The 19,810-nt window shown below is 39.8% G+C and overlaps 1 pseudogene; it reads left to right on the top strand.

Annotated features, from left to right (window-relative positions):
- The first annotated feature begins 4 nt into the window (after positions 1–4).
- LOC113092979 (rho GTPase-activating protein 23-like) lies at positions 5–19,810 on the top strand (annotated as a pseudogene).

The raw sequence follows: 19,810 nt of genomic DNA, 5'->3' as shown, positions 1-19,810 counted from the left end.
TGACAACCGGACAGTAGCTTCCAATGCTGTCTGGGCAGCCGGCAGGAGCTGTGAGTCAAGAGGTGTTGGTCACAGTAGCCCTGCACACCGAACTGAGGAGATCCAGTATGGAATGACTGACAGGGACCGCAGGTAACTGGGCAAATGAGAGGTCGCTCATATTCATCGTCTTCCTCCTCAGGAGGATGATGAGCGCCATTGCATCATGCTCATCTTGCCAACCACAACATGGTACTGCAGTGGGGCACATTGGAGCCCGCAAGGAAAGCCCACCTTGGGCCAGCCCTTCTCAATCAATATCAACAACCCCATCCAGCCGCAGCGAATGCACCCAACAAGCTCTTCCAACTGGTACTATAGCCAAGTACCAGGTCGGGAACGGGAACGAGAGCGGGAGCGATCTGTTTCTCGCTCCATGCACCCACGCCACAGGAGTATCTCACAGGACCGTCTAGGTGATATTGGGAGGGCCAGGCATTCGCAGCAAGCAGGTTTTCCCCACAGTGCATCACAAGACACATTACTGTTGCTTCAGCAGAGCTCAGCAGCATACACTGATCCCTACTGGAACCATGGAGACTGGCGGGGTGAGCATGTGTATGGACAGCACCCGTCTGCAGTGGCCTATGGGCGCAAGTCCTCTGAAAACCTTCAAGCAAGCCGGTACGGACATTCAGCACGTTCACTGGAAACTCTCGACAGAGCAGTGGGGATACTTTCACCACAACTCGAAAGATCTACTTGGGTCCACCAGCAACCAAACAGGACTGAAAGCTATCTGAGACATGCCAGACATTGGCCAACACGCAGAGTCACACCACCAAATCCAGCAACACCAAGTGCAACACCACACACCACAACACCATCAAACACACCTCAACATCAAAACCTCACACATGCAGTACACCAACACTCGTCTCAGGCTCCGCAACCACAGCAGAAAGCTCCACAGACAAGACATTTGCCTTCTTGCCAGAGTCTAGATGAGGAGCCAGTTGGCTATCGTAGCTACAGCCCCTCTTTCAACCGGAAGACTGGCCGTATCTTGCAGCAAGCCCAGTCATTCAGAGACCCCTCTTACACAGGTCCACATCTCTGGACCCCTACACCCAAGACCAGTCCCCCAGAGGGGCTTCCACACTCGGCCACTCCTTCCCCATCTCCATCAACCACCTCTTCTACAACTGCTATTCCCACAGCTCCTGAAGGACAAGACAGAACTTACCAACCAACTAATCATGACAGAGGGGCAGGGGAAGCAACAGGTGAAGCCCAGACACATGAAGTGGTTCTGAGGCAAAAACCACCCACTGGCCGCAGGGGTGTGAACGCCCTACGACATCCTCATTATGGCATAGCACTTGACTCCAGTGACCCTCTACTCTTTACCTCTGATCCTACGGAGCCCCCTACCAAAGCAGAAAATGCCATTTCTCATCGCCGTACAAACGGTAACCTACCACCACTATCCATAGAGGATGATTCCCTCGCGTCAATTCCCTTCATAGGTAAGTCGCTACTTATCAATGACTCCTTTGCTCTCATGTTCTCCCTTTCTTCTTGGTATATTCTTTGTTGCAGAATACTGTTCCATATAGTTCTCGGTTTCTCCCTCTCTTTTTCACTTCCCTTCATTTGCTCACTCTATCCTGCACATGGTTGTTATTTTAACAAGGAAACTGATTTAGTTTCCAGACACCATTAAAATAGACTGATGGGAATGTTAGAGAATGACTGTTCTTGTCTTAATAACTCACAACCCCACTGGTCTTACCCTTCATTTCCTATGTCTGGTGAACCAGTGTGCATGTCTGCGCATTAGGTAATGCTGGAATCTCCCATGATCAGCCTGAGAATATTAGTTGTCTGTGGCTGAATCAGACTTACTGGATTTAAATTAGTCCTATTTTTCTTCTTCCTCTCATTCTTTTTCCACTCTTCCAGTGCCTCACCCAATTCCATCCTATGTTTCTACAGTTTTAATCTTTTAGTAGAGGATTGTACACAAATTGACTGCATTCTCTGGGAATTGAGCTCACGACCTTTGAATCGCTAGTGTTAATTGTTACGGGTTACTTTTATTAGGTCTTTGAGTAGACCTTTTAGTTAGTCATTCGTAACACCACGCTCTACTGTTGGAGCAACGGGAACACTGTGAAGCTAAAGGATTTGAAGAGAATTGTCTTGACGTCAAATGTCTCTTCATATTTACATAATGTAGAAATGTTGATTGTCAAAGGCACAGTTGTGTGAATATGTGTGTTTTATAACCTACCCTTATTTTAGATACAAACTAGCTGAAAAATATCTGTAGATGTTAACCAAGTCTGACAAAAAATATATATTAAGGATACTCTTAAATGGGGAAATGGTTTATAAATAAAGTAAATAATGTCTTCTTTAAAGGGAAAGTTAGGGTTGGGTTGTGGTTAGTTTATAGTAATTATGATTGGTTTTATTTGATTTAAAATTGTGTGTAGTCCGTGTGTATGCTCTGGTCTGTAGCTCAAAATGATCTTGTCTCTGCTTGCCTTTTACTAAACCAGAGTACAAGAGGAAATCTGAAACAAAATGGCTGGCTGAATGCAAAACATTCAAAACAAAACTGAGATAGACATAGACACCAAAACTCTTACTCCTAAATGTGCTACAGGGTTATATATGGTTAGCCATAAATCCGTATCCTCTAATTATATGTTTATAGCACGGCTGGATTCAAGTGGAGTGCTATTATTTTGCAGTTTCATTAAAGCTTTCGTTGGTCATTTGCTTTCTTTTAACATTGCAATAGGAGTTGTAATGGCAACATTAAAACAAAACCAATTCATTCTAGGCCTAATTTCAGATTTTTTTCACTGCTTGACATCTTTTATGCTCTGTTGTGATTGCATAAGCTGTTGTTAGTGCAGTGCTTTCATTCCTGAGGGAGGTTAAGCCTAAAACCACTATGCATAATAGTGCCCCACCCTTTAGCAATCAGCACAGATGAGAAGCATAGTTCTGTCTCCGCACACCTGTACAGTGCAACACACCCCTTGAGCTAGACCCATCAGTTTGAATACATGTGTTAAAATGATCTTGTTTACGATATGTGTTTTGTGTAAGTTTAGGAGTTGTGGAGTATTGCAAAAATGTAAGTACATATTTAGGATGGGAGCAGGTTGGTGTATCCCAGGTCCTGTTTAGAGACTGATGGAGGCAACACAGCAGAAAAGACTCTGAGACAGAGAGGACTAAACTGAAACTAACAGAAATGCTTACAAGCTGGGCACGTTACACCATACTGATAAAAACAACAGACAGTTTGTTCTTGCTCTACCTGCCATGCCAGTGGGAGTCGTTTTTGTACTGGAATTTCTCGTATTGATTTGGGGTGAATGGGTTTTCAAACTGCATTATTGTGTTAGTGCAATTGGATCTTTGTTTTATGTAACGATGACATTCAAGTCATATGATGACAACCAGGAAACATCAGTTATTTTCATTGGATTTGGCCATATCTACATCAATCTACAACAAACTAAAAGCTTGTCTGTGTCTTGTTTTAAAATTGAAAAGGTTTTCACACAAATCTTTGGTCTTGAGAGTATAGGATAATTGTGATTGATATTATAGCTTTTATTAATATTTTATTATTTAACTTAATATTTTTAATATATAATTTTAGTTGAATCTAACTATAATAACCCTGTTAATTAAATAAATAAAAAGCCTTTGTGATATCTTTATTCATTCCAGCCCACAGATGAATAATACCCAATCAGGTTTCATTTTTTTTTTACTTTTTGAACATATTTTACTATAAATCATGCTGATCAGAAATTTGAGGAACTATAAAACTTGTTTCAGTTAGCAGCAGTTACCAGGAATGGGTCAGTTCATTCAGGTATTCAGGCAAAACGTTTTTCAGAGGAATGAGGAAAGTTAAAATAGTTTTGGAATGTATGTAGTTGTTTCATGTAGTGTAAACTTTATGTTGTTTAGTTGCAGAAGACTTGCATTTTTTACAGTCGTGAAGTGAACTGAGAATGGCAGAAGGAAGAGGGGCAGGGAGCAGGGGTTTTTGGGGTTAGGGGTGAAAGACACACCCATACACACTCTCACACAATCAGATATTACCAGACACAATCGGCAACACTCAAGCTCTTTCTGCACTCAATGCGGTCATTGTGTCTCCAATAAAAGAGGAGGAGTCTTTACTCACCAAACCGCCCATTAACACGCTACATGCTAAACTCACCAGAGATATTTGCACATCCACATACACACGTTGTCTCCCCTACTCCTTTTTGGAGAAATCCCTCTTACCACACTTTTGCTCATACAGTATTACAGTGTTGTCAGGCCAGGTTTCATTTTGATTAGTGACACTATAAGAGGAAACCTCGCCATATTTGTTTATATTTGTGTTCTTCACTCTTTGGTTTTGTGGATATATCTGAAGAAAGACTGCATTTCATGGCTAATGAGAGTCCGTTCATGGAAGTACTTCTGATGGGGTCAGGTATTTACAGCATCTCATCTGAACCTCAAAATACGACTGTTACACATGACTGATGTGAAGTAGAACAGATGGATTTTCTATGTGCATGTGTTGTATGTCCATGATACAGACACTGTGTTGTGTGTGTGTGTGTGTGTGTGTGTGTGTGCTCATACTCAGGCTTCAGTAATGAGGGCCTTTGTTAAACCCACAGAAACAGCTATTTCTGCCAGTGGCTGGAAAACAAGCTCAGTCCAGATTCCACATCCTAGATTGGGAATGTTTCCGCCCCTGCTCCCTTCTAGTATGAGAAAGATAGACAACAGAGAATTAAAAGAAAGAGGATTCACTTGATTTAGATAAACATTTAATTAGAGGTTGGTTGATGTATGTGCATTGAAGACATTTAAATGTGATAAACTGATGAATAAGAAGAAAAGGAGTGGAGTTCATATGAAGTCAGAAGTGATGGATGGCTAAGATAGTCACATGAAAATGTGATGCACAGAGATAATGAGAATAGAGAGCAGGGTATGGATGAGTTTAAAACACTGGGCCTATTTCTTAAGCTTTTTAGAAACAAAAGGGTCTATATTACACCCAGAGAAATCCATATGTTAGCTTATTCTTCTCTACTCGGCCAGATTTAATTGGTTCGGTCACCTGAGCCTTATGACATTTGACTAATCAAAGCAAGAAAATGACTTGACAACACTGATTGGCTGGTGGCACTATAAGAATACTTTTTCCTTTAACTGTTTTGAATGGCTGTCAATGGTGAAAGATGATCTCTGCCCAGTTGTTCAAAAAGTTAATCTGGCTCAAAATAATGAAATATACTTGTAACAAGGCAAGTAGTTGTTAGAAAGTGTGTTGTGATTGTAATGTAAGTGTAATTAGATAAAATGTAATTGTTATACTATTGACTGGTTAACCTCTAAAATGTCTATGAACCTCTCCCAGCTTCTACTGGAATCAGGATAATCCCCTTTTTTTTTTTTTTTTTTTGATAAAAGGTTTAAAAATGTGGTTTGAACAACACTTACTGAGGTTTGTCCAGATAAAAACCGAGAGTGGATTTCATGATTGCATTCTTGGAATCTTTTGTTTGTTTGTTTTCCATTTTCTAGTCTGTTCAGAGTTCTTTTGAACAACTTGGCCTAGAGCTAACTGGACCATGCTAACAGACAAATCTAGTTTAGAAATCCTCTTGTTCAGGGACGTTTGTGTGCCGCTGCCACCTGCTGGTGTAGATAGATGTTGTTGCAGGTGGTTTCATGTTTGACAGAATCTCCCTTAGTCACTGAAATAGCAACATTCTGCCAAATTGTGTTTTGAAGCGATCATGTTACCGCTGCAGGGCAAAAAAGACCCGACAGAAAGTTTTTTGAAGAATTCATTGAAGGTGCCGCTCATCTCACACATAACTAATGTGTGCTTATATATTAAGGATTTGGGGAAAAGAAAGACTTTGAAAGGGTGGATATTTAATGCATTAGTTTTAACCAGGTGACCACTCCAAAGAGGTAGTAATAAAAGCATACCTGCAGCAACTAACCACTTCCCACTAGAAACACACAACATCAAGCACTTTGCGCTTTAGCAAGAACTGAAAACCATGTATTAATACAAAAAGGGCATGTACATCGAGCACTTATTTCATGGAGGGGCACGAGTCAGGTACAAAATTATTTATGATTTATTCATTCTCACTCTTTTTATCTTCTTTTATTTCTCAGCATTTTTTACTTTGTCACGCATCATATTCTTAAACATTTTTCATTTAAAGGTCCCATGACATGGATTATTTCCTTTTCTTTAAATGCTTTTTAATGTTTCCTTAGGTGTATTTATATTGTTAGTATGATTTTACATTTAAAATTAGAAATAAAAAGCTTTTTTATATCCTGACATTAGCCCTCTGGCTTGAATGCTCTGTTTGAAGGGGCTGTTTGAAGGGGCGTCTGCTGTGAGACTCCGAGTAAACCACAACTGTTGTGATTGGCTGACATCTTTGCATACGAAATGCATATTACATGTGAAACCCCTCTCAAATATATATATTTATTTTTCTCACAAAATGCTTTCATCACAGCTAACAGCAAACACATGAATACAGTAAGAGCTCCGTTGTGCAGCATAACAGCGTCATTCATTGTAACGGCAGTTTGAGCAAGTGTGCAGATATACTGGCGATGTGTAACAGCTCCGGAAAAAAGCAAGTGTTCTTTGATCGCTCTCTGTAGTTAAATCACAGTTTAAATAACAGATTTGTTTCATGCTACTAAGAGAAACAACGTGAAGTTGATCGTTTAGTCACTGGCTTGATTCACTGATGCATAAACAATATTAAACGATTTAGAAAGAAAGTCTGTGTGAACTTGAATGATTAGCTACCCATCAGAAATCACTGATCACAGATCAGGCATTAATGAACACTGTTACTCACTGTTTGTGCCAGTGCCGTCGAATCCATATCATAAAAGTCTGTTTGTAACGCCTGTCGCCTGTGCTGACATTGCGACTGAATTATATGTAAATATTTGGGCGGGCAAAGCAGAGAAAGGGGAGGTAACAATTCTCGTTACAATGTCACAACGAGGAGATTCAAGATCAGCCCGTTTCTCAAAGGCAGAGAAAGATAGAAAAATCTCAATTTACACCGATTCAAATTTCTAGAAACTTGGGGAGCATATACAGGCTAGGGGAACTCATATTAATGTTAAAAATAATGTTTTCATGTCATAGGACCTTTAAAACATGAGTGGGTAGTGATAAAGTGTGCATTATAGCTTCTCCTTACTCCTCCTCTCTTTAAGAGGGTTTAAAACTCATTAGGTTTTGCAGTAAATTGAGTGTTTGGAATTTCACTTTTGTATGCACACGTCAGAGAGGAAGAGTCTCTTTTGCTTTGGTGTATTATGATATTTGATCATATTCTATAGATCTTGACATTAACTGTGCAACACCATTTTGCTTTCCCTCTAACCTTTCCCTCCTTCCTTGTTATTCTTTTTGGTTTCCCTTCTTCCAATCCTACTCTTTTTACCAATATAACTTTCTTTTCTTCTTGTCTTCCTTTCTTCCTTCCCCTTTTCCTCTCCTTTCCTCAATTCCACTCCTCCCACAGATGAGCCAACCAGTCCAAGTGCAGATCTGCGGGCACGTCATGTCCCCGCCTGCTCCGTCGTGTCCAGTGGTATAAACTCCGCCCCTCCTGTGGCCACAAGCCCGCCTCCCCAACCTTCACCTTTCCCCTCAACCGCCTTTTCTCCCGCGACAGCAGTGAGTGATGCAGAGAAAGAGAAACACCGTTACTGCTACTACAGAATGAACCAATCAATGCCTAGAGCTGTACATGAAAACACTGCGATGAGTTTTCAATATTCTGTAAACATTCAGAAGCTGCATGTGATCATTATAAAGCTCCAACTGCATGCGTATTCATACAGCACGAATAAGTCAAATATATATGTGCATGCCATACTGAATTTGTTCACATGATCTTTCGGTAATGCCCATGCACCCTCTTTGGACTTCACTGAGACTGTGATGAAGATCGCCACCTTCCTACCTCCTAATCTCAGATCACTTCCTGTATCCTACCCAACTCCACACTAACTGTCTTTCATCAGCTCTCTCTCTTTTCCTGGACTTTGTCATTTTCACAGTTTTTTAATGAGTGGATCTCTCTCTCTCTCTCTCTCTCTCTCTCTCTCTCTCTCTATGCGCAGGTGATCCCAAATCGAATCGTCGCTCCTCTTACCTGCTGGCCATCACCACTGAACGCTCCAAGTCATGTGATGAGGGGCTTAATGTGTATAGAGAAGAGGGCCGGATCTTCTCGTGAGTTTGGGGAATTTTACTATTACTATTTTTGAATACTGTTCACATCTCAGTAAGGATGTGTGACCTGATTTTATGTTTGAACATATTCTCATTGTTCTTTTTCAACAGGAGGATTCCAAAAAGAGTCAAGAGCTTCTTTACTGAAGGGGTGAGTTTAATTCTCTGTCCTCTCTAAAATTTCGACATGAACAAAAGGACTGTGTTGTTGTTTTAAATCAACACCAGTCAACATAATGTGATATATTTCTTTCTATAGATCAGATTGTTCCATCCTGGATGCTGATTGGTCAATATTAGTGTTATTTTTGCATTATTTACATACTATTGTTTTTATTAATGTTGAATTAAATTTTATATTAGGTCTTCGGTGTTCATTTTAATTGCAGTTTAAGTTTAAAAAATGTGTTATGTGCTTTTAATATATTTCAAATTATAGATCATATTCTGATTGGTCATTATCAGTGTTATTTTATAAATTTTTTTTATAAATACTTTTTTTATTAATATTTAATAGAGGCAATATCTAATCAGTTAATATTTATATCGTTCAAGCTTTATTTACATTTACAAAAACTGCTTTTGAATGTTTTTGTTTTAGTTAACAATGCCATCACTGGTCAGTACAGCATTCCAGCCACATTATAATTAATGCTATAATAAAAGTTATCACCTCTCCATTGTCTATTTTCTTATTTCAATTGATAATACATGTTAGCTAAAGCAATGCCTCACTAGTTATTTAACTATTGGTTAACCAAAAGGTCCATTTTGTTTCAAACTGTATTGTATGATATTTTAACACATAACTTTGGAGCATACAGCTTTAAATATTCTCTTCCTTTATTCTGGCTCTTTTTAAACTGTAGTTCCATGTTTGTGTCACAGTTGTGTATTTTTTGTCCTGTGTCATTGTTTAGTCTCTGGACAGTCTGGCTGCTGCGGAAGAAGCTCGCTCTAAACGACACTCTACCTCTGAGCTGGGGAACATCAGCTACAGTGATGTGAAGAGAGAAGGCTGGCTCCACTTTAAACAGATCCACACGGAGAAGGGCAAGGTAATCAAACAGCGAGGGTTGATTTATAATTCAGGGGGAGCAGTTGTTAGTGGCTTAGATAAAGATGTTGGTTTGTAAGAGAAAGGTTTTAGGTACAAACTCGCAGCGCAAGTTGCTTTGGATAGAAGCGTATGTTAAATGACTACCGTAATAAGTTACCTGTATGATGGATGAGATTTGTCTTTTCTCTCTCTCTTGCAGAAGGTGGGTAGTGCCATCTGGCCTTGGAGGCGGGTGTTCTCTGTGCTACGGTCCCATTCTCTGTTCCTGTACAAAGACAAGCGAGAGGCAGTGCTTAAAGGGGCGGCGCTGGGAGGAGGGGCTGAAGAGGAGCAGCCAATCAGCATCCGGGGCTGCCTTGTGGACATTGCGTACAGCGAAACGAAGCGCAAACATGCGCTGAGGTTGACCACACAGGACTTCTGTGAATACCTGCTACAGGCGGAGGACAGAGAGGACATGCTGGAGTGGATCAGAGTCATCAGAGAAAACAGCAAGACTGACAACGAGGTGAGAGTTTGAGAACGATGGGACATAGAGGGCTTCCACCGAACAAATGGCAAGACCTAATTTGTTGAGGTTGTCATTATATGGGCTCGTGTAATATATATTGGATTTTATTTTATTTTATTATATTATTTTATTTATGGACATGTTAAAATAACAGTATAATAAAAATAACATACTCGCAAAATCATAACTTGAAATTTAATTTTACTTAAATGCCAATATATTTGGATAAATTAAAATTAAAATAAAGTACATAAATGGCATATTTTATTTTAAAATCAAACCTAACATACTTGAAAGAACTAACATTAAAATGAAGTACATTTTATTTTGTTTTACATTTTTTATTTAATATTATGAACATGCCAAGTTACAACATACTTATTTAAATTTTTTCCTAGTATTGTTTTATTTTAGTGCATGAAAAACCTTTAATTTAACACTATGTTGTAGTTGTCATGGTTTTTGGGGACAATTAATAATATTTCCATTAAATTGAAATACTCTTTGTTCATTTCTGTCTGTAGGAATTGGGTTTCTCACGACAGGCTCTCATCAATAAAAAACTTAATGACTACAGGAAGCAAAGGTGAGATTGGAGCCCACTGTAGCATTTTGTGGTTCTGAATAAATTCATTAAAATAATTCACTTCCTCTTGGTTCCCTATTGTAGTCCAACAGGTAATAAACCAGACTCCTCACCCAGAGTGCATCGAATGACATTTCTGCTCAGTAAGCAAGACAACAGCGCACCTCCACGTTCCCCAAAACACGAGGCCAAAGATGAGAGCAGCCCCCCTAAATCTCCTTGGGGCATAAATATAATGAAGAAGACTAAGAAAGTAAGTCCTAAAGCATTTGGTGTGCGTCTGGAGGACTGCCAGCCTGCTACCAACAACAAGGTGTGTCCTTTAAGCAGTGTGCTGAAAGTTTATGCTTACTGGTAACTTCACGTTAGTATGTTTACATGTGTATGTGTGGCATTGTCTGTGTAGTTCATTCCCTTGATCGTGGAGATCTGCTGTGGCTTGGTGGAGGACATGGGTCTGGAGTATACAGGGATCTACAGAGTGCCAGGGAACAATGCAGTAGTGTCCAGCCTGCAGGAGCATCTCAACAAAGGAGGAGACATCAACATCGCTGAGGAGGTGAGCTTTTTACTCACACACACAATCTCTGTCACTGTCATTGTTAACTTGTCACTGGCTCTTTGAGACTGAGTCAACATGCTGGTTATATTCACTTCCCATGTTTAAGCGGATGCTTCCTCATACTAAAAGCTTGATGATGATTGGGTTCAACAACAACTGCTTTCACTTTTTACTCCTGTACAGAAATGGCAAGACTTGAATGTGGTCAGCAGCCTGCTAAAGTCTTTCTTCCGTAAACTCCCAGAACCCCTCTTCACAGATGGTGAGATCATGAGCATGTGAACTGTGATTTAGTGCTAATATATGCGCATAAAACTGTAAATATACTGGAATACATCTGAAATATATTTTGAAAGGTATGAAGTATGTCATGTAGTGTGGTTGTTTTACCTCTATTTCTCTTTCTTTTTATCCTCTTGAAGACAAATACAATGACTTTATTGAGGCCAATCGGATGACTGATGCCAGTGACAGGCTAAGGACAATGAAGAAACTGGTATGAACTTGCTGTCAGCATGTTACTTTAAGAAGCCACATTGTGCTGCAAGTCTACACTACCATTTAAAAGTCTGAGATCTGAAAGCTCACCAAGGCCTGCATTTATTTGATCAAAAATCTATTATAATATATGCATATTTTCACTCAGGATTTTGTGACCAATCGAAGGTAAAAAAACCCCAAACATTTCCTTTATTTTATTTTGCTGTACTGTAACTTAAATCTAAACAAAAAAAAAGAAAAAACTATTTAACTGACCCCAAACTTTTGACCAGTAGAAGTCTATAGTATTTATTTTGTATGTTTAGGGCCAAGCACCAAAGGTGCATAGGCACCTATTGTATCCGTTTGGCATTATTCTTCTTCTTCCATTTCTTCCGCCTTTGCGTCTATGGCAGCCCATATAACCGCTTGCAGAAAAGTTGTGAAATTCGGCACACTGACAGAAGACAGTCTCAACATTAACCACAGTGAATTTGGTATTTCTAACGCAAACTCTCTAGCGCCACCACTTGTCAAAAGTTTTGTGTTAATGTTAAAACTTTTGAACCAAAGGCACAGAAGGAATATTCTAGGAACACCTATTTTAATTAAAATAGGTGTTCCTAGAATTCCTAGCGTTCCTAGAGTTCCTAGAACTTGTCCTAGACAGTTTGTCTGATTCTTACCAAAATTCTAGCATGCTAGTTATACACGAATTCCAAATTGCCAACATTTTTATAGTTATTGCCAAATAAATGCAAACAAAGTTGGCTATCAGTCATTTTTTTCTGTTCTCATATATAAAACTCCAAAACTAAATTTTACACGAATATGTATGGGCACACTCTTAAGGACACATACAAAATTTGGTGGGATTGTGCCTCTTGGTGGCATTGAACAAAACATGAAATTGCCATTGACTGCAATGGATTATTATGATATAAAATGCTATATATAAATTGGTGTACCATTACAAAACTTTTTATGTACCATCGAGACAATGACCTGAAAGTGCCACCTTGTAGTGAAAAGTTATAATGAAATTTCAAATAAATGCTAATAGCTTCTAAAAGCTGCGATATTCTAATATCTCTGCAATGCTTTGGCATATTGACACCAAACATTGCGTCTGCAATTGTTAACAGAACACACCACATCGATTTGATAACAGCGCCACCTATTGGTCAAACCTGGAAAGCCAATAAATAATGTTACTAGAAGTTGTATTTATGATTTGTCAGCTGTTTGACTAAAATCATCCTAAAATGGCTTAAATTACAGATTCCTGCAGTTGGTCTGATGCTTGCTTCTATAGTGCTTGGCCCTGAATTAGTAAAGCTATATTCTTCACTTGTTTTTTTATTAACTTTTCCTTTTGTCTCTTGGCTCTAGATACGTGATCTACCAGATTATTACTTCCACACTCTAAAATTTCTAATAGGACACCTAAAGACTGTGGCAGACCACTCTGAGAAGAACAAAGTGAGCAGCACGTGATTTTCTGTTATTCAGATATTTCAGTATTTATAATTACAGTATATTTTACCTTTGGTAAATGACAAAGCATAGTTGAACACAGTTGTTGCTTTTTATACATTGATTTGGGTTTTGTTGAGAAATAGCTGCGACTAGTCTTTTTTTTCCTTGCCAATGCAGACCTTTGCAAATAGTCTAGAGATCTGTATAAGTAATGTTGATTACATTTTATTACTGAATAGTAGCATCTGAATTTGAAATTTCACATTAAAAAACTGGTTACCTGTTGCATACAGTAGCATGCTAGTTCAAATCAGCTTTATGATGTCTTACTGTGCGCTTATGTATGTGCAGATGGAGCCGCGTAATTTGGCGCTGGTGTTTGGCCCCACTCTTGTCCGGACCTCAGAGGACAACATGACAGATATGGTCACCCACATGCCTGACCGCTACAAGATTGTGGAGACACTCATTCAGCACGTGAGGCACAAAGCTGACAAAAATTACCACTTGTTTTACAGCTAGTCTCCATTTTAATTATGATTTTAAACAAAAATTGTCTTGCTCTCTGCGCAGCATGCCTGGTTTTTCAGTGATGAACAAGAAAAAGAGGAAAAGGTATCAATTCATTAATATGACTAAACAATTAAATTATAAAGTTTTTCATGGCTTTTATAAAAAATATTTAAATCTCACCCCTCAGACACCAGTGGACACAGAGGATGTTCAGCCCGCCCCAAACATAGATCACCTCCTCTCTAATATTGGTCGGACGGGCCCACTGGGGGAGGCATCAGGTGAGAGTGCTTAACCAGCTACAACCAGCAATGCTCAGGTTAATTACAGCCAGTCAAAGTTGACAGTGGTCTCCATTAGATGACTTCTGGCTAGCAGTCATATTGCCACCTCAGATGTAGGTGGTCTGTCGGTTGAACATGTGAACCTAGTAGACAGCAGGTCCAACATGTTGTTTCTGTGTTACTGCATGTTGAACACTCTTTACTTCTCTTGAGTTTTCTGTTTTAAATGATCTCTTTCATTATATTCACTTTCTGCTGTCTTTCTCTGTACATTTCTGCATCCCTCTCTTAGCTGAGCCTGTGGAACAGCTACTGCGGTAGGATGGGTTTCCCCTGCCATGCACTCTCTCTCTCTGTGTGTGTGCGTCTGTGTGTGTGCGTGTGTGTGTGTGTGTGTTCATGAGTGTGTGCTTAATGAGTGTGCGCTAGTCATGGAGGTGTTTATGGCCCCGTTTACATGTGCTGCTAACTAAATACTTCTTTATCCTCTCATTCAAAGCAACCATATTCAAACAGGATAGCTCATGGCAGGGGTGTATCTAATATTTTGACATTTTTGAGCACGATAATGTAGGTCTAAATGAAAAGATAAATAACCCAACTCATTGGGTTATTTAAACTGATTTTTACATGATTTTTGACAAATGTTATAGTTTTCATTTTAGTTTTGACGTTTTGATAAGCAGGTATTGCTGAGTATATACACAAAAAAATACATGAAAAACATTAATATTATGAGCTATTGTTACAAAGAAAGTTCAATAATATTTTCTATTTGGATTACATTTCTTATTATCATCAATGCAGTCTTTTACTGTCACTTTACATGTAAATTAAACTTTATGTCTCTCTTTTAAAATGTTTTGAACGGTAGTGGTATGTATCAAAATTAAATGTAATGTAAAATTACTTGTGCAAAATCTAAATAATATTGAAGAGCTAAGCCTTGACAATTTGTAACCTTTGAAAACTTCTGAAGTCACACCCAAGCCAGGTAAACGGGGCCTGTGTGTGCTGGCGAATCGTGTTTGTTTCTACTTTCTCCCCCTGTGACAAATGCAGTTTCTGCCCTTGCCTTCTCTTAGCTTCTTTCATGGGTCGATGTCATCAGTATGTGATGTGATGTCATCAGTGTGCGCTTTATCTTTACCACTGCATATATGGGCTCCTTCACTTCTTCTTCTAAGACCCTGTTCACATTGGAAAATTAACTGACAATCGACGGCTGGTTGTTTATTACACAGATGCTGTTTATATTGGATCTTGTGTGAACACTGTCTCACAATCACTGTTTATGGGGGTGATGCTTAATGACTGACACAGAGGCTGCTACAGGTCTTGTTTATTAATGTATAAAGTTCATTTTCTGACAATCACAAGGTTGATCCTCCTCTGTGCCTCTCATTAATACATCAAATATTTAACAAGGTACCAAAATTGTTAATTCCACTAACTTCCTCTTAAAATCTCTCTCCCTGTCTCTCCCTGTTTTTAACTGGCCAGACTCAACCAACAGTGATTCTGCAAAATTTAAGGTCAGTATTAACCAAAAACTATGTAATATGTTTGTTGTGTATTGAAGGTTAAAGAGAGTACTGTAAGGATCTGGATGCTTTTGATCACTTTAAATTAGTAATACTTTTCTGTAAAACAATCTAACAAATATTTGATAAAACGGTTTTCATAGTAATTCATTTTAATGTATTTGTTTTAATTAAATTTTTTAAATATTTGATACTTAGGGGTCGTGGGGATCAAAACGTGACTTTACTGCCAAGGATATCCTGACGTTCTCGATTATGTCGGCTGTGACCCGCAAACGCCGGAAACGGCATAACGGCCGTCTCCTCGGAAGCAGCACGGACGACGATTCTGAGCATGAACCCCTTAAATCCTGCATCTCTGAAAAAGACGACTTGCAAGAGATGGTGCAGGTCGCATCTTTCTGTGACCCTCGAGCGGAGGGAGAAGAGGATGAAGAAGAAGAAGAAGAAGAGGAGGAAGAGGAGGAGGATGAGAAACAGAAGGCACAAGAGCAAAAAGAAGAAGTAGTTCCCAGCATTTCCTTCACAGAGGAAGCGGCGCCAGCAGTGCTGCTGAGCGAGGAGGAAGAGCAAAGGTGTGAAGTGATAGGTCGCAGCTGGCGAGGAGATGATGCACGCTCTATTGTGTCAGGTTATTCTACTCTGTCCACTCTGGGGCGGAGTTTAGCATCAGAGGGGCGTGGTGAAGATGCAGATGACGAGCACAGCGAACTGGTGAGTGAAACTGATAATGAAAGCGGATTTGCTTCACGCTCTCTCACCCAAGAGAGGCCAGAAAAACCAAGCCGTTCAAGCCAGAACTCCCACAGCTCACCCGAACCAACGGCACCGCGCAGTTTTCTCTATGCACACTGCAAATCGCAGACACCTTCTGCTGCTCCGCCTCCACCTTCCCTCACAACCAGTCCTGAAGATGGTACAGCACGTTCATCTACTCCCTCAACCTCCTCTTACTCATCATCCTCTTCCCAGCGCCTCCACAGCTGCCACTCTTTTAACTCCCACCGCCTCATACAGTGCGACACCCTTGCACGCCGTCGGCTAAAGGCAGACAAAGCCAAAGCATCCTCGGTGGACCTTTCAGAACTGTCCAGCTCCTCCACCACGGAGGGTAAACGGCGGTCAGATGCAAATCAAATGCTTGATTCCTCTCCGTCTTGTTCCCCAAAAGCCAAATCCTCCTCCAAAGGAGTTAGCGTGCAAAATGAGTGCACGGCAACATCCGCAGCCAGTTCTGGGAGCTACTTGTTGTCCACTGGGCAGGGTTCCCTGGCGGATCAGGTCCGGGCTCGTCTGATTGGCTCGGCGGATGATCTACGCACCGTTGGCCTGAGGAAGAAGCTCTCGCCGGAGACACGGCGAAAGAGACGTGCATGGAGGAGGCACACCGTGGTGGTCTCCCCTACAGACAGTTCAGACAAAAAAACACCTACGCCACCCCCCAAACCGCTAGCTTCACCCTCCCATGTTGAGAAGCAGGACATTGTAGACTCCCACCCAGATTCCTCAAAGACTGAAGACCCTACTGCACATCGGGTCCTGCCTACCTCGCGCTTTCGTGATTTCTTGTAGCAGTGATGGTGTGCACAGGCTAGTGTGTTGTAGCTGTGCCCTCAGTATGTTCACACTGACACGATTCTGCAGTGTCCAACTGTATCTGGTGGCGGATAATGTGAGCGTCATTGTGCACCAGTCAAAACTGAATTGAGAATGATTTTAAATTCCAGTTCATTTTTGGAAGTTGGAACAGAATTTCAGTTGAGTTAGCAAAATAGAATTGAAATTTGAATTTAATTAAGTGGAATTAAAATGGACTGCAATTCTAATAAAACTACAACAAGGGCATTTTCAGACCTGTAGACTGTTTGCTTTGTTCCAGGAACAGGGTCTTGAATTGTTGCAATGTTGCACTTTTTCCTTGGTTAAGTTCCCTTTCACAAGGCAACATTTCACTTACCAGAATGTGTTTATGCTAGTCACACGTGTAAAACTGTCCTCTCATTGGTCCGATTGCACCTGTTTAACTTCCTGGAATCCGCTCATCGTGTCATCCATCAGAATGGATTGTTACACACACTCATATGCTTGAATGTAGATGGGGGGAACTATTTATTTGACCCCCTGCTGATTTTTCCCCACTTATAAAAAAATGAATGGTTTGTAATTTTTATGGTAGGTTTATTCTAACGTTTAGAGAGGAAAAAAAACATTATATAAAGGGTAGAAATTAATTTCCATATCAGTGAGTGATATGAGTATTTGATCCCCAAGCAAAACATGATTTAGGACTTGGTAGAATTTAGGACTTAGAAACCCTTGTTGGCAATCACAGAGGTAAGACGTTTTTTTTTGTCGTAGTGTGTTACCAATGTTTTGCTCAGTGACTGTGGTCCCAACTGCCTAAAGATCATTAACAAGCTCCTCCTGTGTAGTTCGGGGCTGATCCCTCACCTTTCTCATGATCATCCTTACCCCATGAGGCAAGATGTTGCGAGGAGCTCCAGACCGAGGCTGACTGATGGTTGTTTTGTATTTCCTTAATTTCTGAATAATCACAACCAACAGTTGTCTCCTTCGCACGAGCTTCTTGCTGATGCTCTTGTAGCCCATTCAAGCCTTGTGCAGATCCGCCATCTTGTCTCTGACATCCTTTGACAGCTCTTTGGTCTTGCCCATGGTGTTGGGAGATGTTGGAATGAAAGATAAGGTTGTGTGGACAGGCGTCTTATACACCTAGCAAGCTGACATTAGGAGTAACTTCTTAAAGTGACAGGACTAATCTATGTTCCACATGTGCACATAACCAATCTGTGGGAGCCGGGACTCTTGATGGTTGGTAGGGATCAAATACTTATTTCACTCACTGAAATGCAAATCAATTTCTAACCTTTATTTAAAGTGTTTTTTCTTTTCTGGATTTTTGGTTGATATTCCGGCCCTATCAGTTTAAATAAACTTACCATAAAAATTACAGCCCCTTCACTTCATATCTGAGTGTCATTGTCATTTCTAAAATAACTCAAATAAATTAGAAAATGTGTCCGGTTCTGAAAAAAACGTTTCAAGCCAGCCAGGTGTGTAAACACCCTAAGCGTAATTTTTAACGAGAAATCAAAGATTTGTCAACACAGACTTCTGCCTCATTTGATTATTTTTTGTAATTTGTCATTTTCACTTTTTACTAATTGTTTCACTTTATTGACCAAGGTGGAAAAACGTTTAATTTCCCAGAATATCCTTACCTGTTGCAATTTCTTTGAATTGTAATTTCCTTGAATTGTAAGTTCCACTTCAGTTCCTTTAGTAGGGTGTGACCAAATTTGATTGTATGGGAGTTCCTTGAATTGAAAGGGAGCTGAAACTACAATTTTCCTAGCCCTGGTCTATACTTCTATTGTTGCTGCATCACATTGCTGTTCATATGCATAAACATGATCTCTTCTTCATGCAATTAAGTGTCTAATGTTGCTTTTAGTATGTTCCCCTCAAACCATTCTCAATGAAAACGAAACCAGTCTCTTTGTCACTGCAGATCACTGTCGGTGTGAACGACCCTTTAGGTTGCCATGTGAATACTAAATAAAAACTGTTTTTAAAGCCCTCAGTTTAGTCAAATATACATTACTATTACTCAGATTTACTTCACCTGCAGGGCAAAGGAGCTTTTCAGTGTTGCCAAAGTTTTCTTCTTCCTTTTCTTGGCCAGTTACATTGCAAGATTCTGCCAAGACCCTGACAACTCGCATGCCAAGAAGTGATTTTGTGTTTTCAAGTCCCAGATGAACCAATTCTTCAAACATGCCAGTACAGTATTGGCTAAATAGTGTTAGCAAACAGGAACAGTGTTGATAGTGACCATTTTAACATAGGCCATTGAGCTCCGAGCAGGTGCATGGTTCCACCAGTAACTCATTACATTAAGATCCATTAGAAGCCGTGTGTTGTGTTCACCTTCCCACAAGTTCATCTACATTGAGTAACAGCTCATTGGTGAAATCACTTCATATGAGTGTGTATGTGTGTCTGAAATTGCCTGTGTATACATTATGTGTTCGAGGATCTGTGTGTCAAACGATTTTGTAACATTTGTACAAAGCCTTGCTTAAGTTAACCTTGTAAATAAACACATTATCCTTTTTATTTTAGTTTATATATGGTTTACAAAGTGCACTTAGGTGCACAGTCATTTCTTTCAAGATGTTACTTGAAATGTTTTCCCTTAATATTTTTTGTTTGTTTGTTTTATACACAGTATATATTATACATATATTTTGTATGAATATAATAAGTACTTGGGGTGTACCTGTTTTAACTCCACAAGACTGTTTTCCCTGTTAATGGCCTTTTCTCTGTGACTTACAAATACTATGCAGAAATCTATTCACCTCAATGCAAAGAACCGAGATATAACCTGCAAAGTGTGTCTGTCACAAGCTATAATAAATTCTTGTTGCAGAGCATA

The sequence above is a fragment of the Carassius auratus genome, unplaced genomic scaffold (assembly GCF_003368295.1).
Source record: "Carassius auratus strain Wakin unplaced genomic scaffold, ASM336829v1 scaf_tig00214809, whole genome shotgun sequence".
Lineage (NCBI taxonomy): Eukaryota > Metazoa > Chordata > Actinopteri > Cypriniformes > Cyprinidae > Carassius > Carassius auratus.
This window is presented reverse-complemented; position numbering and strand designations above follow the sequence as displayed.